At 36.0% G+C, this 25,034-nt stretch overlaps 1 protein-coding gene across 3 annotated transcripts in view; it reads right to left on the bottom strand.

Annotated features, from left to right (window-relative positions):
* The window catches only part of ZFPM2 (zinc finger protein, FOG family member 2), a 349,444-nt gene that overhangs the window by 223,066 nt on the left and 101,344 nt on the right, over positions 1-25,034 (bottom strand). The window contains exon 1 of one of the 3 annotated variants that reach the window (XM_081952813.1): positions 6,409-6,429. The exons of the other annotated variants lie outside the window; for them this stretch is intronic. The gene's annotated coding sequence lies outside the window, so the exon portion shown is untranslated. Of the gene's footprint in view, positions 1-6,408; positions 6,430-25,034 lie in introns of those variants that run through there. 3 annotated transcript variants of the gene reach the window in all.

The raw sequence follows: 25,034 nt of genomic DNA, 5'->3' as shown, positions 1-25,034 counted from the left end.
ATAACTTGTCTGAATAAAAAGTGACAAAACTAAAAAGTAAATAAGCAATATACGTAAAAGGTTGTAAGTATTAAATAAAATTAAGTTGATTGGAGATTATTTTGAGCTTCACTGCATTTTTTTCCCATTCTTGTTTCCTTTTTAAAACTGCACATACACATATATATTCAACTTCCCACTGCTTGAATTCCATTATGTTTTCACAAGTTTATGGACTTTGCATCGTATTTAACTCATAAAACCTGTAAGAAAGCATCATTTATTATATAGAAAAGCTAGGCTCATCAAGTTCATTGGAAGTTAAAAAAAAATACTGCCTTTTTGTAGTTTGCTGTGCTACCCAGTTCTGCACTTAAGGTACCAACTAATCAAACTGATAGTGAATATAAGATTGGAAACAAAGCTTTATATGGTTTGCTTAACTGGTCTGCCACCTCCACCAATTTTAAGAAGGGAGGGGAAGACATCCTTTTTGGATCAGATACCCATTATCAACTTGGACAGAGTGTGTCTGAACCGCTATTATCTGCAATGATTTATGAGTGCAGGTATTTCTCTACCTGAACATTTTAGTGAAACCATAAATATAAGAAAAGACAGAAGCCGGAATTCAGGAATAGCTTTGAAAAACCATCTACAATGGAATATTATTATCATTTGAGGAAAATTGTTATTCACTACCTAAATCTCAAGTGCACGATACTGATGTTGAATGGTATGTAAAAAAAACCAAACCTATTTTTATAATGATGAATTCATTTCTACAAAGTGACCTAGGTAGTGATCTTGTTAAGCACTTTTTAAGGACTTAGCACATTTTGTAGTCAAATGAAGCATGACTGTCCACTTCACAAGGACGATAATACGGAAAAAACTAATTGAGTGGGACAGGATGCACACATCCGGACGCTCTGCGTGTGCAGTCTTGCCACTTCTTAAATTGTGTATAAAACGTACATCCTGTCTTTCAGCTAAAGGTTAAGATATCTCTATAAAGAAGCAAAAAGGTGATCTTGAAAGAAACAGGCAAAATTAAAGAGGGCTGGAACATTACTTATCTTCGCTTATGTAACATTACTTACGTTTCTGAGAAATAAGATTCAAAATGGTTCCTCTGTGAGATATAAGAGGGAGAGGAGGTAAAGCATAATCTGTCTTGCAGATTGAGGTAGATGAGATCAGGAAATAGATTCTGCTGGAATTCTAGAACTATATTTTATAGCAGAGGTGTCAAACAGGTGGCCCACGGGTTGGATAGGTCACGCACAGGCCACGCCCATTCCAGCTCCGCGAATGAAAAAACATTGAGAAACATCACGTGAGGGCAATGTTACGCGGCGAGTTTGACACCTTTTACAGAGTATAAGCATGGTTGACTGGAGAACTCTATTTGCTGGAGTTTCCACACATATTCAAGTTGCTAAGTTTGAGAAACACTGGTCTATAACAGTAGAATTTTGCAAGCCTAAACTTGCAAATGGAACAACAATAGGGCTCTATAAAAGCTTGGAGATTGGCCAACATATATAGCTATAGAATGTACCCTCCTGCAATCTATTGAGTTCTCTGTAAATTTCTCAGGCAGACTTAACAGCAAACCTAGCCAGGGGTGAGTTGCTGCCGGCTTTACTACTGGTTTGCAACCTGTATTCACATGTGCTGTTCAATGTAAATTGTTCTTTGTGCATGCGCAGAATGATTTACAGTGAACTGTGCATGTACTGTCAGTAAAAACCAAAATGGCGGCAGCCTAGCAGAAGTGGGGCAACCAGTTCGGGGGCATGGCAGGCCTGGGTCGCTGCTAGTTCTGTGACCCAGGCCTGAATTCCACTACCAGTTCAGCCGAACCAGGAGCAATCCACCTCTGAACTTAGTCTTAAAGCTTCTAATCAATTTCTACTCAAGTTTATATAAAGCCCATAAAAACTTTGCTTTTCCTTGCTTAAGAAGCAATATGCATCAGAATCATGCTATATCTTGCTTCCCAACCTCTAAGCAAGGTATTACTCTGTTTGTACCTGTCTTCAATACATAGAAACCTTACAATGCACCTACTAATACAGAAGCTGCAAAATTATAGAATCAGGGCCTTATCATGAATTTCAGTGGAGATTATATACAAGAAGCCATTCCAAAGCATTACATAGTATTTTTTTTGCAAGACGATCAAACATGCTGTACACGGCATTTACTGAAAATATGGGCAGAGAAGGAACACAAGCCATTTTTTTCCTCCTCTTGTAGGAAGGCTTCCTTAGTTTTTGTTACATTGCAGTACTGGTTGTTGAGTGAATGGCAGTTTTTGCATTATCCTAACAGACAGTTGAAGGGAATGTTGGTTGGGATCATACTTGCTGCCTGTCCTCCACTTCTAAATTCAGAAGAGAAGACAATTACATGACCAACTATGAAATATTTGGGAGTAATTAGTGAGTAATTGATGTCACATGGAGATGTCCTCACCGAAATCTATTAATATCATCCCTATGAACTACATTGCAGCTCAACCAGAAAAAAATCAACTTTGTTCTCCAAGGCTACTAATGTCAAGACAAGCAGCTACATTTCAAATGTTGCGTAAAGGGTGTGTCCTATATTCCTTTACATCCGATGAAGTGCTTACTTTGTTTTCTTGCCAAATAAAATGCTAATAATCTATCCCATTAGCTAATCAATAACTCTGCTTTTCTTGCTGCCATTCATTGCTTTCCTCCCTTTGACAAAAACAAAATGGAATACCAATTTTGAAAACCATCATTACGTAGAATATAATTTTGACATGTTTTGACAAATGCATATTCATATTTCAGGATTGTTTGCCTTAATTTAAAAGTGCACTAGAACAATCTAAAGCAACATTTAAGATACACAACCTGTCTTCACCAACAGATTTTAAATTGTTACCAACTGAGACCTATGTAATCATGTCCAAGCAGAGAAAAGTACATTGCATTATCTCCCAATGTAAATGGCTTGAACTGAAGGTTGAGTGTTAGCTGAAAGAGGCTGCATGTGCTAATATATATATAGTAACTATCTAAAACATTTTTAAATAATGAAAGGTGTCACCTAAACCTATGAAAATACTTTGAGAGTTAATTCATCTAGCTCAGTATTATCTTTTATGAGTGGTACGAACATTTTGACATCACAAACAAAAGCCTTTCTCTTATCTATCACTTCATTTTTTAATTAGACATGGCTGGAACTAGACATATAACTTTCAAGAATATAAAACATATTCTCTACCATAGAATGACATGTTCAGTCCAAGGACTGAGCTTCATTCTAATATAACTTTACACTAAATATGTGAATGACAAGTCCAGAGAAACCTTCCATAAGTGATCCGTTTAAATAAATTAAATCTATAAGTAGTTCTTTCCACTCCTTGACTTAAATTCTCATTCTTAGATACAATGGAAACAATACCATATGACCCATTTCAAGATAGAAAGATATATCAACTGGTATGTGTAAATGAAGCACTTCCTTGGGAAGAGATTAGTATTAAAAGGCTGGATAAGGCAAACGATAATCAAAACAATGGCTACTATCATTTGATGTATTAATATATATTTTTATATTTTCTGCTATACAATCTGAAGATGAATTGAGGAGAATTTTTTTAGCTATGGTCTGATTCTTGTTTGTCCTAAATAGAGGAAAAAGAATACTAATTTTCATTTGATTACACTAAACAAAATGTGGGTTAAGGGGAAAAGTGGATAATTGGAAGAATTATACAAAAAAATGTATAGTACATAGACAATGTTTTGGAATTTTTAGGATAGATATGAATGTCTGTTAATATTCTGATTTATGATTCATATTACACTGGCCATTCTAGTTATATACTTAATATTGACTTAGTAATGGTTTTAAATTTAAATTGACACTAGAGATTTTCAAATGTAGCATTATCTACTGTTACTTCAAAATTTCTATTCAAATATCATCTTAGAAAAAGATATGTAAATCTCCTTTCCTTTTCCTTTTCGCTTTCCTCATTTTTCTCTACCTTTTATATATCTTAACAAAATAAGCAAATAAAAATTAGCTGTATAATGTAAAAAAAAACTATGAACATCATATCTATTTGAGAAAAGAAAAATACTGTTTATTGTATAGAGAACATATAAATAGTCACTTGAGACTGTTAAGGTCTGAAGCTGTCATGATATAATTTAGAGTGTTATATCCCATGAAACCAGTGATTGGTTCTTGTATCAGGTAGAATATGAAAAGCCTCTTCTGTTGTTCATTATAAAAATACTTTGATAATGACTAATGTAGTTTTCTAGAGTGAAAAAGGAAAACTTTTACCTTAAAGTAACAAACTTATTATGACCTTATTCCCCGGTAAAAATCTCTGAATGAAGCAGCTGATGAAGTTCAGCTATCAAAAATAGCTTCATTAAGAACTTTAATGAAGCACAGGGGAGCCATTTATTGATTCTTCAGCTATTAAGATGTAATATTGTTTTAATAGTACCTCTATCTTCATTTAGGAAATAACCAATCAAGGGATCAATGTGCCAAAGACCTCATTTCTCAGTTTGGTTCAATGAATGCAGTTTATTATATTTTTAATGATTAAAGGCAACTCTTCCACTCCTCCACTGTTACCAAAAGGGAGAGTGTACAGTATAGGCAATCTAAAGAAATGAGAGCGATTTAGAAGGCCTCGTGGTTCCAAATAAATAATAATAATAATGAAGAAGAACAGCAACTCTCTTGTTCTGCTTAAAGTAAAGAGATTACTCCACATCAAAGAAACTTACCTGCAAAGTATGCAAACCCCCTACCCCCTCCGTGAACTGCTGTCAACCTGTGAGACATTTCTATTTCTCCGACATGTTTCGAATGCAAAAGGACTGTTTTCTAGTAGTTCTCACAGCTCCACTTCCTTTGAGGTACAGATGTGTAGCCAAAGACCCCAATCTGATAACACCCATTTACATATTTATAAAGACTCCTGTAAAATCTCGTATCAATTGTTGCTACTATATATAGTGCTTTTCAAAGTATCTTGTGGGCACAAGCTGCTCCACTGCACCGTTCCCGTCAGGAGTCCTGATATATCGTGAAAATGTGATTTCAATGTAAATGCGGCCCACATCCCATAATCATACCACTTCACAAACTCTTTTCTGCTGGGGTAGCTTAAATCTAAACACACTCAAGCAGCTTGCTGCACTGGAGCAAGATTTGTTCCATATATTTTTTTTTTCTTAAGTCAAAAAAATCCCCAAGACAACAATGCCAAGTGGAGAAAAAAAACCTGAACGTTTTCTGCAGAAAGATGGGCCGTCTCCAAATCCTTGTGCCCTATCAGACAAATTAAAGTAAATCAAGCATGAAATGAAGCAGAAGAGCCCCCGAGATAAGACTCCTTTAAGTCGTTTACAGATTAGGATAGAGAGAGGTGCATCTGGTCTCTGGCAGAGAAGGAGGCCAGTTTCTCATCTCACAATAGCAGCCTGTGTATAGGATTACCTTACCTTGTCACTGACAAGGGAGAAAGCGCCTGCAGAATGTCTCTAACTAACTTCCTAATGTTCCCAGTTAAGTTGCCTTATTAAAGTATTAACGGCTGCAACGATAGAAATACGTTTTGATAAAAACAAAATAAAGCAGATGCAAGTCTGATTTATGAACGGGTCAAGCGTTGATTAAATTGAGATGGGGAGAAGGGAGGTAGGGGGAAGGCTAGAAACAGAGGAGCCTTTTCTTTTATCACTCAGATTTTGCTACTTCAGATAACACATTCTGTACTGCAACCACAGCCACAGCCCACTGGTTCAACCGGCCTTGCAACCCAGGAAAAGTTCAAAGAAGTCCTCTTTTTCGCAACAGGGGTGGCACTTGGTGACTATATACACTGATCTTTCAGATATTAACTTTGCCTGCTGCTGATCTATATGCCAGTGCTTTCAAAAGTTCTGCGCCTATTCGTTGGGATCCTGGTGGTACAAATTGAGAGCTCAATTCATTAGGAAGCAGGCTATTCCTAGGCAGCTGTGACTAGCTTCCTTTATTCCCCCCAAAATCCTTTGGAAAGGCTGGCAACAAAGCACACACACCCTTGTCACACCATACTCGCAAATATAAAGCACAGTTGGCAAGAAGAGATAGAACTTGGCAAATGTTTATTCATCTCATGCTGTGCTGGAACAGTGGGAGCGATTCATTCTGTGCAGATGGTGAGGCATACTTCTCATGCATCAGTATTCCTAAAGATGGCTGGGCCTAAGTTTCCTATCATGAGCATAAAGCATTCTGCAGGTGGTTTCTTCTCCATGTAGAACTCTAATAGGGAGTTAACAATCTTCACCAAACCAGACAACTGAATGCTGGAAGACTCCTTTAAAAATGATTAAGATGTCAAGCTATCTTTTGCCTTACCTCCAACGTGGGCCCAAAACATTCATTGACTAAACAGCAACAACCAAGATACTTGCAATTTTAGCTTCTTAAAGCGATGCAGCTCTTAAGTGCAAAGCAACAATTCAATTTTTAGTAAAGGTGAAATGGGAGTCAATATATCATGTAATTTATATTGGTAACAATACAAGTTGGAACGTTCAATGTGGAAAATCCAATTTTTGGAGAAACAATATCTCTAGATGTTAAAAATGTGAAATGTATTTGCCATGATTTAAAATAGATGATTGAGGAAATCAACCCAGAGTTCTTACTCAAGGCACAAATGACCGGGCTCAAATTATTCTACCTTGGACACATTATACAAAGACTTAGATCTCTGGAGAAGGCTCTAATACTGCAAAAGATGGAAGGAAAGAGAAGAAGAGGAAGGCAGGCAACAAGGTGAATGGACTCAGTTACAGTGGCGATAGATACATCAATCAAAAAACCTGAAACACCAGATTAGGGATAGACATCACTGGAGAAAATCTATCTATGTGGTCACTAAAAGTCAATACTGATTTTATGGCATATAATCAATCTTATTAAAAATGAAATTAATTTATCTGAAAATATTATTTATTGGACCATTCAAAGAGACAGACCCTAGATTTCTTATGTTGGCAAAGTAAGAAATTTAACGGTTTGTTAACCGACACAATTTGGTCCTGTTCTATTATAGCTTTGGTTTGGTTTCAAATCACTGCATATGATAATACAATTTTGAGAAGAAATAATGTAGTGAAAAATCTTAGTGTGTTGTTAAATGATATTTCTAAAATGTGGAGCACTTCAGCTCTATCAATCCAGAGGAATGGCAAAAAGGATAATTTTACAAAATCGGAAAGCAAATTATTGTCTTAATTTTAAGAGATGGGTCCAGGGCATGAATTTGTTATCTGAAAACCTTTTGATTTTTAAAAATAAAATGACACTTTTTGTTGACATCTGATCTAGAGTTAATGATAAGCTTATCAATTGTATTAAGTATATATATATAGTTATTTATAGTTATTACGCATATTTTTGGTTAATTCATTGTAATAATATGTTTAGGTAAAGTAAAGGTTTCCCTTACACATATGTGCTAGTCGTTCCTGATTCTAGGGGGCGGTGCTCATGTCCGTTTCAAAGCCGAAGAGCCAACGCTGTCCAAAAATGGCTCCATGGTCATGTGGCTGGCATGACAGAATGCCGAAGGCGCACGGGACGCTGTTACCTTCCCACCAAAGTGGTCCCTATTTTTCTACTTGCACTTTTTACATGCTTTCAATCTGCTAGGTTGGCAGAAGCTGAGACAGGGAGCTCACTCTGTTACACAGCGCTAGGGATTCGAACCGCTGAACTGCCGACTTTCCTGATCAACAAGCTTAGCTGAGGCACCGCGTCCCTGTAATAATATGTTTAGGGTTACTTTTCTTCAGATTCAAAAAGAAATATATAAAATGACATTGTATCTGATTAAATTATATTGTACGACTGCTATAGTCCTAATAAAATTTATGTATAATTTAACTTGATTTCCATAACATTTGTTCTTATCTTCTCTGCACAAAGTGATTGTGTTCTAACTAAAAAAAAAATCCTAGAGTCTTCAAGGAAATTATTTCTATGTCAAGCTGATGTCTCTAAAGTAACATGGATTAAAAGAAAGGAAAACAAAGTTATACAGTTGTTCTGCTTCCAGGAAACAGCATGACTTAACAATAGAAAATTAGCACATGTGCAAAAAAAAAAGGTCTACAAAACAAAACAAAAAGAAACTAGCCATAACTGTTTGTCTACATTACATTCATTCCAGGTATTTGCTTAAATCCTTCATGAAAGATTTAGCAAGTAATATACTGTACAATGTAATTTCATGTCTACCAATGTTTATTATGACATTGTATTCTGCATAGCATTATAAAAATAAACCTTAGAAATGTGCTTAGATGAGCAATAATATTATCTACTTATTACATTAGTATCATCTCCTTCTTTAATATCCATAACGTTTCATATCTTATTCCTAAAACATACTGTGGAGTATTTTAGTTACAGAAATACTGATTAGTTCAAAACCAGCCAACAAATTCAGATCTAAGCAAGAATGTGAACTTATAGTACTTGACTGATGTCCAGTTAAATTGTCACTAACTTCTCCTTATAAGAACGTTTGCCAATTACATATATGTACAAGATAGATACAGTAGATAGATAGATAGATAGATAGATAGATAGATAGATAGATAGGTAGGTAGGTAGGTAGGTAGGTAGGTAGGTAGGTAGGTAGGTAGGTAGGTAGGTAGATTAGATTAGATTAGATTAGATTAGATTAGATAGATAGATAGATAGATAGATAGATAGATAGATAGATAGATAGATAGATAGATAGATAGATAGATGATAGATAGATAGATAGATAGATGATAGATGATAGATAGATAGATAGATAGATAGATAGATAGATAGATAGAATATACTGTACATATATACAGATACTACACAATGTGTGTGTGTGTGTGTGTGTGTGTGTATTGTGAGTGTTTCATTTACTAAAACTGGTGCACACACACATCAATAGTGATGATAGATGTAGCCAAGTGAGAGCAACATTAAGAAGGAGTATGAAAAGCTGGACAAGTACCAGGGTCTGAAGAAAGAACCAAAAAGTGTGTGGAAAGTATGGGCCAAAGTGGTCCCAATGGAGGTAGGGGCACTTTGAGTTGTGACTCCTAAGCTGGGAGAGCAGCTCCAACAGATCCCAGAAATAAGCTCAGAGCTCTCTGTCCAGAAGAATGCAATGCTATGAACATTAAGGTATTACACAGAAACCTTAAACTCCCAAATCTTTGGTAGAGGACCAGAGATTGAAGAAGGCACAAACCACCCAGGGGGCTGAAAAGTTTTATTATTATTAGCTACTTTATCTTGTTTAAAATGTCAATGTGGAAAGGTCAATCAATTTCGAAAATCATGTAATGCATACTTAAGGAAACTAAATCTAGGTAGAGTTGAAAATATCTAGCAAACAGCCTTTCATTTACTAAAACTGGAGAATCATTGGTATCAGAACATCAACTGCTTTCAAATAGAAGAAGCTTTAATTTTCCCAACAGACTTACACAGTTCCTATATATATTAAGTGAAAATTGTGAATATTAAATGAATACTTTTAAAAGAAATTGCTTTCATATTAGATAAAATAAAAGTTATTAGACTTTTTTCTTGAAAATATTCACATATCATGAATATTATATATCACCAATATATATCCTTATATGGTATGACATAAATGAGTTAATTTTCATTTATTTCCGTTTTCTTATTTATATAAATTAAGGCTGTTTAAAAAACATTAATGTTGATTTTTGTTTTCCAGTTAATTCTTTATTGATATTTATACAAACTTAGAATAGCAGAATAACAAAGTTGGAAGGGAACTTAGAGGTCTTCTAGTCCAGCACCTTGCTAAAGAAGAAACCCTATACCAGTGATGGCGAATCTTTTAGGCACAGAGTGCCCAAACCTGAAGGCGTGTGCCCGCCCGTGTGCATGCGCACCCCCCAGAACACCAGAAACCCGACAACCAGCTTTCCTGAAACCCAGCAACCAGATGGCTGAGCTGGGGTAATGGTGGATATGCCCACAGAAAGGGCTTTCCGTGCCACCTCTGGCACATGTGCCATAGGTTCCCCATCATGGCCCTATACCATTTCAGACAGATCTCAGTCCAAGTCTTTTCTTTAAAATCTCCAGTGTTGGAGCACTTGTTCTCTGTGGTTTGTACAATTTCTAATTAAATATAAGAAATATATATTCAATATGAATAAATCTATTATATATAATCTTTTATAGAAACACAAAAATCTGGGATTCTCCAATTACTGTTCTTCAAGAATAGAAACACTTATTCAACTGTACCGTTTTAAAGAGCACCAAATATAGCTATGTATATCTTCATACAACAAGTATAAGCATAATTATAAGCATGTTTCGGACTATCAGTGAAAAAGAATGCAATAAACTAAATGTACTGCTATTATAAAAATCAAACATATTTGAAATGCTGAACATATTTTCTATTTGACTTGAATTGATATCATGACACTCTACAAAAGTAGAGGTTCATTTCATGATTACAGTACCTTCTTAGTTGCTTTATAAATTATAATTCAACTGTTTTTATTGCACTCTGCACAACACAGTTGGAATACATTGGGAAGGAGTTTCACATTTGATCTAAACTCTCAAGAGAAATTGATTTTACATGACAATCCAAGAAAATTATCAGCAAATAATTCTTCTGAAATTTAAGGCAAAAAAAAAGGCATTAGTTATTTGAATAATTTAAAATTAATCAGTGTTTTAAAACATTTTATGCTTTCCAAAGACATATAGAGTGCCTAAAATTTCTGCGTGACAATATATCCAGTTAAAATATCTTTTAATTTTTATTACTTGGTCCGGACGTATTAACTGTGACTGAAGCTTCTGAATTATTAATGTTGTTAGAATTTCAACTTATTTGAAATTCCTAAATCTAGTATTAAGCATAACTGAAAAGTTGTATTAAGATAAATGTAAGACACTTGTGGGCAATTTTGGAATAATGAACTAAAATATCCTATTCAATTAATCAATGGGCTAGTGTTGAATTAGTATTTCATGATATTAAAATTAAATTAATCTAACCAGAGTTATTTTTTTCCAAGTTTAATGGATACCCTAGAGTATTATTGCAAATGTAGGGTTTCAACTTCTTTAAATTGGAAGCACAAATCAGCAAACTATTGACTTGAATGTGTTGTATGTTAACACTTTTGGAAAAAATGTTGGAAAAAGGAATAAGGGTCAACTATATAAATAAGATCAATCATATTCTGAAAATATATAACCTATCAATGTAAGAAGAACTCTGAATTTATCATGGATCACTTAAGACATTGTTTTACCCCAATGGAAAGATTCTAATGTATCTGACTTACAACCTTAGAGAGAAGTCATGTCTAAACTTTTTACATGATAATTTACTTCCACCGATATCATGGAATGTCTGAGCAATATAGTTTCCTCTGGACAAAATTCAATTTATTGAATGTAATTCTGTTGTGTATGCAAATATTCCAATATGTATATTTTTCTGTTTATTTTTGCATTATTGCCTTTTGTAATATCAATTATATTTGTTCTTCATTATTGTAATCTGTACCTTCCAAACAAAATAGTAATGTGGTACATATTGGGAATGGGACCATAAAGAGAGATGGTTTGAAATGCTTGACTGCTGCCAATATTTATGATTATGTAGCTCCAGTTATGAGATAGTAATCGGCAATGAAAAAAACATTTTTTTTAAAAAAATGGGCCTAATTTACTATACAAATTGGGCATGACTAGCTCTGCATCATGTCACAGTAATATTTAATGACATCAGCCTCAAACAACTTCAGTTGTAAAAATGCTGCCTCCCACTTGGATGATTAGTTATCTTGATGGAAGTTGATCGGTTATTCGACTTGACAAATTTTACTTACTTTCATTTCCTTTATGAGGTGGGGAAAAAAGACATTCTTTTTTTTTTCCAGAGGGGAAACTTTTCAGAAAATATTTAGCTCTGTGAATTTGCTATGTATGGATTCCACATACTAAAAATGTAAACCAGATTCTACTTTAGCTCTTCCTTTACAAGTGTTTATGGGATGCTTTAGGCCAGGGGTGTCCAACATGATTTCATTTAAGGGCCGCATCAGGGTTGTGTTTTACCTCGGGGGAGGCGTGGCCAGGGGACACGGCCAGATTGACATCACCCATGTCAGGGGTCCCTGTGGTGGCCTGAGCGCTCTGTCAGCAAAAATGGGCTGTCGATCTCTGTTTTTGGCCACCTGCAACCCTCTGTGAAAACAGAGCTCCGAATTTGCTGGCAGAGGGCTGCAGGAGGCTATCCTAGCCGAAAACAGAGATTGGCAGAGGCACCATGGGCCAGTCCTTCGCTGTTTCCAGAGCAGCCCCATAGGCCATAACTAAGCACTCCAAGGGCCAGATTTGGCCCATCGCCCTTGAGTTTGACACACCTGCTTTAGGCTTTCAGTAACATGGAAGTCAAGAATGAATTGTTATGCTGCATAGGGAAAGAGAAAATACTTGATATACATACATACATACATACATACATACATACATATTCATATATATTCAAAAACGTGTGTGTTTGCATATGCACACATATATACATACAGTATACATATAGCATACCTAGACACATAGACACTGTATGCACACATACAAACCAAATAGTTTATTTTATTTATTCAGTTATTCAACCTAGAGTATTTTCTATGTCTCCCTTTTGATTTAGACACGCACACACAAAAGTAGAGAACATGCTTCTAAATTGCAGAACTACAGAAAAAAATAGGTTTTAGACTATGAGGATCAGGTCTTCTTTTTGCTTGGATATTTCAGCATTTCATTGTTCTGACGGCAATCCTTTTGTAAAGACTTTGTTCTGAAAATTTTAAAATAAATGCTGAACTGAATGTCCAAGCATTTTTTTTAAAGGATGGATCATCTTTATTTGAAATTATTTTGAGAGTAGAGCCTTAATATCACAGTGCATTTACTTAAAATCACAGTTTTAACATGGTCAATCTAAATCTTTTAGTCTTTCAATTTTTAGTCTGTATTAGACAAAAAATCCCTCATGTATACTGTCCTGATGTTTCTAGTGCCTGACATTTCCAACATGACATTTTTCTTGCCCTATAGGTACATACTGTATCAGATTTGTGGAAATGTCTGTGATAAAGGAAAGGATTCTGTTATATAAGTTGACAACAGTATGTGTCCTTATTTTATTAATTACAATGCTTGATTAATTACTATTCATTTTCACAGACAAGAAACAAAAGATCCTTTGAGTAACTCTAGGTCTATAATTATCAGTGTCTTCAGCTTTTTGTTTTGTTTTTCAATGTTACAATAGCATGATAGGGTATACAGAAAGCTAAAATTAATTAAATATAACAAATTTAACCAAGGCAGTGATCTTCAGAATGATGTTGGCTACGTGATGCTTACTGGAATTAATTTATTTTAAGAATCTACTGGTACATGTCCCATTTTTAAGACTTAAGCTGCAATTCTATGGTCTTGCAGAAGTATCACATGGGTATCTACTAATACCTTGTTATCATCCCCTCCACTGATAGAAGGAGAAAATCAATCTTGCAGAAAGTAGGAGACAATGTTATATAACCTTCACGGCTTCTGTGTTCCATGGATGGGTCAAGGCTTTGATTTGCCTTCATTAATCTTAATACAATCAGTAGACTTTCTATGCTTTTGCCATTGACATGATAACTCATAACTTTGTCATTTGCTCAGATTAAATGTAACCCCAAATGACTTAATCCTACATCCAATTCAACTATCTTCACAAAAATGTGATGAAAAAGGCCAACTCATACCTCCTTGTCCAATTTTCTTATCTAAACCTTCAAGAAAGATCTAAAGAGAAGAAACAGTTGAAGAAATGAGCTTAATAATTTTTTGCCAAAATCCTAGCAGCATCAGAACACTTCCCAAATGCTGATCATCTCCAGGATCAAGCAGTGTTACTACTCCTATTTGAATAATGAGGATGGAACTAGCTCTGTTATGAAGCCCTGTCAGGACTGTCTTGATGCAAGTATTTATGGTACATTTCTTCCTGGAGAAAGCAGGCAAAATCTTTATATTCCCCAAATGATCATTTTGGATGATAACTTTAATTGTGTCCTGCTAAAACCACCAACAAGAAGATCTAAAAGAACTAGCTGTTTTATAAAGGAGGCCAATATTTAAAATATTGATCCAGGGCCAATGCAAAATAAACACAATGCTGACCTTCTGCATAACAAAAGAGTAATCAAAAACTGGAACTAAACCAACATTATTAAAAAGCTAGGGAGAACTAGACATTGGGAGAAAACCACTGTCCTGATATTGTTTGGTGTTGCTACTACATTCACCTAAATTCACCTAGATCAGTGAAGGCAAACCTTTTCGTCAAGGCGTGCCAAAATTGTGTGTGTGCACTATCGCGCGCACATCTGTGCCCACAATTCAATGCGCCCTGCCCACCTACAAATGCGTGCACAACCCCCTGCACATGGGGGTGAGTTTTCGCCCTCCCCAGGCTCCAGAGGCTTTCCTGAAGCCTGGGGAGGGTAAAAACGGTCTCCCCCGACCCTCTGGAACTGCGCTGGAGCTGACGACTGATGGATGATGTGCCAACAAAGATGGCTCCATGTGCCACCTGTTGCACACAAGCCATAGGTTTGCTGTCATGGACCTTCATCAACTGTAAACTAGCTGGAAGACTCACATGCAGAATTTCTGATCCACATCCTGAGACAATCTCTTCTCATATTTAGGAATGTGAAAATATCTTATAACAAATAGCTCAAGAATCCCAAACAAATGTTCACAAAAGATTGAAAAAAGGGTGTACAACTCCCTGTTATGCTTGCAAGTCTCTATTACCAGTCTCTTCCTCAAGCACAAGACACATACTTTGAAAAAGTAGAAGCAAGCAGCAAAGATCATCAAGAATCTTATCTTTACATAAGCAAACATCAATCTCAAGTTAAAACTGACATGGATTCACACATGCTTTCAGAATACTGCAATAAATTATCAGACTTGAGCTATCAAAATTATGTTGATTAGTTCTTACCCTGATAGAAATGCTGATCTGCCAACTAGAAATATAGCCACAGGTGGAAAATTCCTTCATTAGAAATAGTACTCATTAATGGTGATCATAATCTCCGATTATATACAGTAGTTTGCTACAGTAATGAAACCCTTAGTCTTCATGTAGCATGTCCACAGAAATCAAAGGCCCTGAAAATGACTTCCTAAAAATATCAAGACTACATAATCCATGAATTACCAGTATCTATCAGGTCTCTGTTAGTGTATGGCACCAATAGACTTTCCTTTCTTTTAGAAAAGGGAGATATACCAGACAAGAAACTCAAGCAAGTACACTAAAATCATTTCACATGTAAGTCTTACGGTAGGAAGATTTCCACTTTTCAAAATATAACCACCTTTTTAGTCTTTCAAAAAAAATCAATGCTTACCTACGTTTAAAATTCATCCCATGGAATTCACATCTTCCTTATGAATTCAATGAACTCAACTCAAGGACTATGCATTCAGTCATAAGAAAATAGCAACCTCACCACCAGTTTTATAAGGAGTTCAATTAAAATTAAAATATAGCAAATTCTACATCTAATGATGGTCTAGATTTTTGTAGCCCAGGGATCTAGAAGGAGCCTGTTTTTAATGCTCATGGCCCTGGCTTAATATGTAATAAAAAGATAAAAGTTACAAAGAAAATGCAGCTATTTTAAATGATACTCAGATTTGCTCTGCAAAACAGCTGATCTTATTTTCCTAACCTCATGTGTTTGCATTTGTTCATATTGCAAACTGCTACGGCCAGAGTATTAAAAAAATGACCCCAGGGTCCCTGCGCAAAGAATTAGACTAGATTCTATAGTATTTAAGGGTAAGATTACTCTGTTGAATTTCCTAAATATACTACTATACAGATACTTTAGATAAATTTAAATATTTTGTGTTTTGTAAGCTAATAAGAAAGTGATTCTACTATGAAACTAGGCACAGGGCACCTTCCCTATGTTTCAGGGACTTTACTTTGCGTTGCTGGAATACAGTCCTTTAGTTTTGGGTGGGTATTTTTTTTTGTTTTGTTTTGTTTTGTGTTGATTATTTTTTTGCCCATTAATTACAAATAAATTCATCTCTCTCTTCTGAGGCCTGAAGTTCATTGTTGTTGTGATTGCTGTTTGATGACTTGCATTCAAACTCTAACCAAAAAAAATAGATGAGGCCAACATTGAAATTCATCTCACAATTCAGAATTTACTTAACGGCCAGCCTGTGCACTGTGATAAACAGAATGATGATCCGGCAACATGTCTTTATCCATGGTTTGCTTTAATTAACGCTGGCTTGTTTGTTGAAAAGATGATTAATATGCCAATGAAAATTGCATAATTGAATACTAGAACACTGGCACAATCATAAAGACACATGCCGTTTTTTCGATTAACTATTATTATTACTATTACTATTATTATTCACTTCAATGTATGTTTCTCAGTGGGAGAGGATGCAGCTTATGACCAAAAAGTGAAAATAAGCAAGAGACTAATCAGGGCAAATTCAGTTTGATATAAGGGAACAAACTGGAATGAATGAAAACAAATCAGGAAAGATATACACAATGCAGCAATATACCATATGATTATAATCTTTTTTTTAGTGCATTATATTAAGTATTAAGGAGAAACTTCCTAGCAGTGAGAACAATTCACCTGTAGAACAACTTGCTTTCAGAAGTTGTGGGTGCTTCATCACTGGACGGTTTTAAGAAGAGACAGAATAGCCACTTCTTGTGTCAAATGATATACAATCTCCTGCTTGAGCAGGAGGTTGGACTAGAAAACCTACAACACCCCTTCCACTCTATTCTGATTATACACACTTTATTAAATAGAGGTAGCTGCTGCCTTAAACAGAAAGAATAGGAAGAAAGACAGAATATTCTAATGTTACTCCCCAAAAGAGCAAGAAAGAAAATAAAAATGAATCCTTTCTCACTATTAAAGAATAATAGCCCTGGTAGAAGGCAGATTAGGTTCCATTAGATTATTTGAATTTTCCAGTTTAAATCTCTCCATCAAAAAACCCAGCACATACAGTATCTCAGTAGTACTTATGCTGGTGGTGGCAAATCAAAGTAGATTATGAATCCATCAGTCTTGAGCTCTTCTATCTCCAAGATATCTATCCCTTTACCCATGATACCAAACGTGTGCCCCATTCAATTGTTGCATTTAGTGTCCTGTCCTTAAGTCAGTGGGAGTGGAAGGAGAGAAGAAAACCCAGGTGACATGAAGTAAGTCATCCTCATTTTCTGTTCTAGCTCAGCAACATTTCTGTTTGGTGGCAGATATATCATTTTAGGAACAAAAGTGATAATCACCACTCAGTGTAATTATAACATAACATAATAAATTATATAACAGCTATTTCAGTTTCCTAATAAATGTTTTATGGTGACTGCTATTACCATCACTTAATAAAATTCATAATTACCATTTCATTACTTCAATATAGAAAATTGTCAGAAAGTATCAAAAGAACAGCCACCAGAAATTAAGATTACTGGAATATCTAGATCAATATCCAATTATGTTCACATGCGTATAATGTTCTGTATATTTGCCAGAAATTGCAAATTAGGGGCTTAGCAGAAATTCAGTTTAGAGAATTTGTTTCTTTAACAAATATGTCCTGATATTTTGAGGACCACTGGAATTTGTTCCTAAAGGAAAGTCTTGATAAATATAAATCAAATTGCTTCAAAGAATCCCTGCTTGATGCAATTTAACATACACAAATCTATATGCATTTCCACCTTTACTTGCAGCTTTTTAAATTTAAAGTGTTTTGTGCTGAACCAAAGAAATTTTCAGTGCAATAAACGGAAAACAAAATGTAGACAATAAAAATGTCATTTGAAGTTCATAAGAATTAATATTTGCAAGACTCTTTATGACAAGACTGCTCGAGTCTTGTTGTAGCAATACAAAGTACTTCCTTGAGTTAAATCGAATATTTTCAAATAAAACTAGCTTTACACAAGATGAGAGAACCGAAGGAAGGAAGGAAGGAAGGAAGGAAGGAAGGAAGGAAGGAAGGAAGGAAGGAAGGAAGGAAGGAAGGAAGGAAGGAAGGAAGGAAGGATTCTATTTATGCAGAAACACAAAAAAACAATAACAGGTTAATGGCAATTAAAGGCCGATGAAGCATATTCCCAAACCAAGTTATCTCAAATCCCAAGAGGTGTCAAGTACAAGTGTGATGCAAATATTCCTTTTTATCAAGGTGGCAGTGTGTCTGGTTAACCTGCTTTGTGCATTCTTGAATGAACCATTCTAGACAGGTTTCAGAGAACATCAAAACACATTTGATCATCTTTTTCTGATGATCTGTTCCATTGGAAAATCAAAGGGCAAAGAGTAATTCTTCTGAAAGAATCAGCCATAATGACTAGTTAACTAAATAGAGGTAGGAAACTGTTCTGACCCCCCTTCCTCCTTCGCCCACACAGAACACGCTCCGGAACAATACAAAATGAACAGGGTTTATTTTACAGACAGACAGAAAGTTCCGTGGCAGTAAACCACCAAGACAAAGCTCACAAATACAAGACACGAAAGCAGCTATCCAGCCTGCTACGTTTCAAGACCAAAACTTCTTGCAGGAGTTCTTTGTTGACTGCTGCAAAGGGCGTATGCACAGTCAACCCTTTTATAGCCTGAAGAGGAGTCTCCTGATCAGCAGCTGAGAGCCCTTACCGCCGGTAATTGCGCCCTCGCTCCTTGTGTCTATGGGCGGGGCGATAATGAGCGTCCAGGAACTCCCTGTTAATCTCTGACTCACTGTCTCGTGACTACTCCCCACTGCTCCAAGGCATGGCATCAGGAGCCCCCCTCCTCTGGCTCTCACCGCTGCTCCATGCCTCAGGCGCCTCCTGGTGGCCGACCAGACTCTCTGATCCCTGCTCAGAGTCGGAACCCTGTCCAGGGTCCTCCACATCCTCCTGAGCCGACTCATAGGGACCCTCACTCTCGGAGTCTGGTGGCAGCTGCAACGGCTCCTGCTGGGCCACAACAGGAAACTATATATTTAGTACAAATAAAGGAAAATATATGTTGCTGAGTTGAAATGAGGGATCCTTGGTGCTCTCTGAGCTTTCTTGCTTTTTGGGGGAGGGGGGGCAACATCATCAGTGCTAGTAAAGAGTGTGATTTGCTGTCAGTTTATATTATGGGCTTCCCTGTCAGTCTTGGTGAGGTGGTCTTAGAGATTTTTTGGTTGAGCTGTTTACTGTTGGCTCTTTGGCAATTTCTTGATTGGGGTATTGTTTACTTGATTGTTGGTTTGATGTTAACCTCGGAGTAAATTTATGCTGATCTGGGTCCAAATTGCTGGTGAGCATATGCTTGAGTCTTTTTGTTGCCTTTTGGGCTGGTTTGTCTCTTTTGTATAGTTTATATATGTTGTTAATGTTTATGTATCGATTGATGGCTAATTTGTCAGTGTCAGGCTTCTAGAAATTCCCTGGCATTTTTAGATTTCGCCTGGTCCAGGATTGTCACATTTTCCCAATTGAAACTATGGTTAAAGCTGTCTATATGTTGTGAAATTAAAGAATTTTCATCGTATCTTCAGACTGCTAGTTGGTATTCATGGATGTATTCTGCCAGTCTTCTGCCTGTTTGTCCTACATAATGGTTGTTGCAGTCCTTACATTGTATATTGTGTATGACTTCTGTTTTTTCTTCTGAGGTTGTTGGGTCTTTTGGTTTGCTTAGGATATTTTGAAGGGTTTTAGTTGGCTTGTGCATTATACTGATATTTTTTAGTTATTACACCTGAAGGATTTGGTTCAGGAGATTTCTGCTCAGCTTCTGAACTGAAGAAGCTTCTTGGATGAGAAGCGAAATGTTTTCAAAGAAAAACAAGAAAGTCCAGTTGCGTCTTGAGAATGTATCAGCCTTACCTTCCAAAATTACAGCATCTCTAAGGGGTGTTTGCTAATTGTTTTATTGAGAGTAGCTTTTAAACTTGAGATATTGTGATGATAAACATCAATCCTCTTTAAAACAGAATAACAATCCAATTGTCCAAATATCTTTTAATTCTAAGATTTTGAATTTTAAACACATTTTAAAAGTATAGCTAGTTGAAGAGTTTGCTGATTATCACTACTACAGTGAAAACCACAGATAGGCATTCTAGCTAAAAGAAAAAATAAGTCATGATGAACAGAGGGCTTTATAAAGATAATGGTGACATTCATAGAGGGCAAAAGGAACAGATAATGTTGATGATAAGAATTTATCTATTTTTGATTATGTTATGAATAAATAAATGACATAGAAAGAAAATGATTTTTTTTTCTATTGAAAGAAAATGGAATTGGCCAATTTTTTTTTAACCGCTCTTCATCTTTAATATCTTAATGACTGACAAGTATATCACTGACATAATGTAGTGTAAGAATGTCAAACTTGATTTCATTGAAAGCTGCATTAGGGTTGCGTTTTATCTCGGGGGCTGGAGTGGGCATGGCCATGATGTAGTAGACACAGTTGATTTTGTTTTTAATAAGGCAATCAAACTTTTCATTTCTTTTTAAATAAAGAGAATAGTAAGGACTTGAGATGTAAAACTTTGAAAGGGTGAGAAAGCAAATGCATTCATCCTGTGCTGGAGAAGCTTCACTCAACTCTCTTCCACACAACTGATCTATTTGGTTTCTGTAGTATTTACTAAGTAAAACTTTTACATTTTTTATTAAAACCATATACCTTTGGATCACAACTGAAACCCCATATCAAGCTTATTTGTACAGATTTATGTATAACACTCTCAGAGTTACATTAGGGTTTAAATTAGCCTTCTGCTTAACAAGTGAATGCCATCACCTTCTGCCCTATATATAGAAGGCTAAATGTATTCCAATAACAATTAAGCCTGAAAGTACCCTTCAGAGCCAATACCTCCCCCCAAAAAGCCACGTATAATTAATACTAGTCATTCTGACAAGGTCTTTTCCTCCTACACAACTGATACCTTCAATGCAGCTGAAACTTTTATAGATCAGAGGACACTGTCAGTGTAGGCTGACCAATCTCTGAGGACTTTTCCCCTCCTTCTTTTCAAGATACTCTGTATTAACAGCTTGAGGGGGTTCAATCAGCAGTGCTTTGATCTCAGCTGGAACGATAATTATTTAACATTGTTACAAGGATTTCTATAATCCATCCTACCATTAAATCCCTTTTATACCCTCATCTTCTGAAGCCTAATCTGCATCTGTACACTCAGTTTGTCTCTTCAGCTGGTTTCATCAGGTTCCAGCATTCTCCAACACCAAGACTGATGGCTCTTTTTTTTTAATAAAAAAAAATGAAATCATTTTCTTTAAACATTAAAAATGGCAAAAAGGTTTTGTTTTTTTATTGCCATTTGATAAGCTAGCAATTTAATACTACAATATTCTACCGTTTGCTCAATATAACCTTCAGTTTAGTATCATAAAAACCATTTTGGCATTTGTGTTCTTATTAAACAGGAGGTTTGTTTATGCTAATATATCAGATGTCTTGTAACTTTGTGCACACGCTTGCAGCAACAACCACTGCAACATCATGAAACATATACTGTCCTTCTAGGAATATATCATTGAGCAGAAGTTATGCTTTCCGACAACTACCTAACAGAGGCAAAATTTCATATATAGCATTTCAAAATGGAACATGAGAACTGGAAACAGACATTGGGGACTGAACAAAAATCCTGACAGTCAGCGTTAAAATGATCTGTGTAAGGGTAAAACAGAACAGAAAAATTTAAACAAACGAAGGGAAGTGGAAGACAGGATCTGGACATCCTCTAAAGAGAAGGAAAAGTGGCAGAAATTCTTAATTTTCCCTAAATGACTGGGGGGAAAGGAAAGGTAATACTGGGTTTAAACTTCTGTTTATTATTACAATGAAGAAAATGAAATGAAAAGAATCTAAAGTTATGATTGTCAGTTCTCCTTCTAGGTATCCTTTTCAAGAATAACACAGATAGAAGACATTCATAACCTTTGCAGAGCCTTTTAATGATTGGTGTACCAACTAATCACTGTCCTAAGCTTTGATAATATTTCATCCTTTTAAGCAAAATATGCTACAAGCTGCCTCAACTGGGGCTGCCAACTCAGTCATTAAGCAAAGCAATCCCTAAGTAAAAATCTCACAACTGCAATTGTGCTTACAATTTTACTTCAGTATCAGGAGGATATAATCCCAAATAGCTCAGTAAGTCCACAAGTTAACATTGTTAACTTGCAGTTTGTATATTTTTGAGATGTATTTACACTGCAGGAAAAATCAGCTCAGGAAGGTATAGGAATAGGAAAGGGATATCTTTCTACTCTGCAAAATGGGGAAAATGGGTCAGGTCCAGGAGAGTGTGTAGTAACTGACTGTACTGGAATTTCTCAACTTATGACTGTTTAGTGACCGTTCAAAGTTATGATGGACCTCCCTGAAGGTCCTACTTATGATCCAGATTCAAAGTTTCAGCAATTCCCACCCCAGGTACGATATCACACTTTCCGGGCACTTGGCAACTAGGCTGTATTTATAGCCATTTGCAGCATCCCATAGTCACATGACAACATTTTACAATGGTTTTGCTGAAAACTAGCGTTTATTTCCCATTTTTAGCAAAACTGAGACCGCAACAAACCACTTGCTTGCTTAACAACTGTGTCATTTATTTCATGATCAAGGAGTACTTAGTGACTGCCACAAAAAGGTCATAAAATCAGGTCAATCATATCTATAACTCAAGTTGCAACCATGATGAGCAGACACTATTATGGTCATAACTGAAGAACTATTTGTAATCTCAAAAGGTGCTTTTTCAAGAGGCAACTGGTTTTTTCTTAGAAGACATTTTGGTTCTCATCCAAGAAGCTTCTTAAGCTCTAAACTCTAAGCTGAAGAAGCTTCTTGGATGAGAAGCAAAATGCCTTCAAAGAAAAAACCAGAAAGTCCAGTTGCCTCTTGAAAAAGCACCTTTGGGACAACCATGACCTGGATGACTGAGAATCTCCATAGAGACTGTCTGTAATGGTGAACATGTGACTCAGAGATACCCTGCAAAATTTTCAAATGCAGGCACAGCTTGCAAATGTCTATGGAGATTCTCAGTCGTCCAGGTCAGAAGCTTCTTGGATGAGAACCGAAATGTCGTTAAAGAATAACCAGGAAGTCCAGTTGTCTCTTGAAAAAGCACCTTTGGAACATAGCTTGCAAAGTTATTTTGTTATGACCATCATAATTGCAAGTGGTTGCTGTCCAAAGAATTCACTGAAATGAACACTACTTGTACTCAGAAAAAGATTTCTAGCCCGTGCCTTAATCAGTAGACAAGCTCTCTTTTCCTCCTATTTTTGTCCTTCTTGTTCTTACTGTTATTGCTGTTAGACTTATTTATTCATTGCAATTCTGTCACACAACAGTAAAATGGTTGACCATTAGGATAATTCAGTTTTATATCCTTTAATGAATGCAATGGTTATAAAGAAAAATGCATGCGCTAATGAACAACATACAGTCACACTTCATTTATAAACAAAGGCTATATTTTATCATTCAAATGATTCTGAAAATATATACAAAATATAAAATGATATATTTAAGTCTGCTTCAGATCTATGAATATGAATACCTTTAAATTCCATTTAATGTACATAAATAGCAAGAAAGCCTAAACAGTGTAACATGCAGTTTGAAACAGCATGGGAATTTTCTCATACTGTAGTGTATAGCAATAGCACGTAGGACTTATATTCCACTTCATAATGCTTGACAGAATTAGCCTATTGCCCCCAACAATCTGGGTCATTTTACTGATCTCGGAAGAATGGAAGGCTGAGTCAACCTTCAGCCACTCAGATTCGAACTCCTGGAGTGAGCTATTGCCTGTCTTCACATGCATGGGAGCGCCGGAAACCAGAAGAGAAGCTAATTTTCCAGTTTCTTGCACACGTATGTGCACTGGCCAGCTGATATTTGCACATGCCAGAAACCGGGATCCCAGGCGGCCAGGGCACATGCGTGCACTGGAAACCGTGAGATCATCTTCCCAGCGTGCACATGCGTACCGAGTGGCTGCTCTTCTGGTTTCCGGCTCACACACACGTGCACTCCCGTTTCAGCACTTGGTGCTGAAAAGGTTCACCAACACTGTATTAATCTGATAGAAAAAAATGTAAAGAAACTGAGTTATAAAACTCAAAAAGGATATAAAAATATGACTAAAATTAAGGGAAAAGAAACAAAGTAATGACAACAGGTACAATAATTAGCCTTAGAACAAACACTATCATCTGTTTCATTGAAGGAATAGAACCCAAGTATTATATAAACTATACTGCATTAGGAGCAACATAAACCACTCTGCACATTTGCCAAGTTGAATTTGCAAATAATTTATACACAAAGAATACTGTTCGCATTTCCCTCACAATAAACATATTCTCTAAGAGGCCTTAGGAAACATGTTTATATTTCTAGGATTCTGAATATTCTCAAATAAGTATGGATAAATTCCAAGTCAATATAATGAATACATAGATCTTCAAGCATTATGCATAATCTCCAGTGGATATCAGTGACTGACAGATTTTTATAAATTCCTCTGGCTATATAAACATTCCCAAGAAACATATCTTTGACTTTATATTTCACTCATAAGATTGGTAACTCATCTTCTCCAAGAAGGTATGTAAATTCCACTGTATAATTTGACTGATGGCATCACTTTCAGCCAGTCAGATGATGAAGAGAGGTGTGGCTTCAAGCTCCATTATTCAACTGTTCACCCAAGGTGCACATGAACTGTAGAGTGAAGATGTAATTCTTCTCCTCACCCCAAAATTAAAAGTAATAGGAGCATGAGAGAAC

Source organism: Natrix helvetica (assembly GCF_964273705.1).
Source record: "Natrix helvetica genome assembly, chromosome: 4".
Lineage (NCBI taxonomy): Eukaryota > Metazoa > Chordata > Lepidosauria > Squamata > Natricidae > Natrix > Natrix helvetica.
This window is presented reverse-complemented; position numbering and strand designations above follow the sequence as displayed.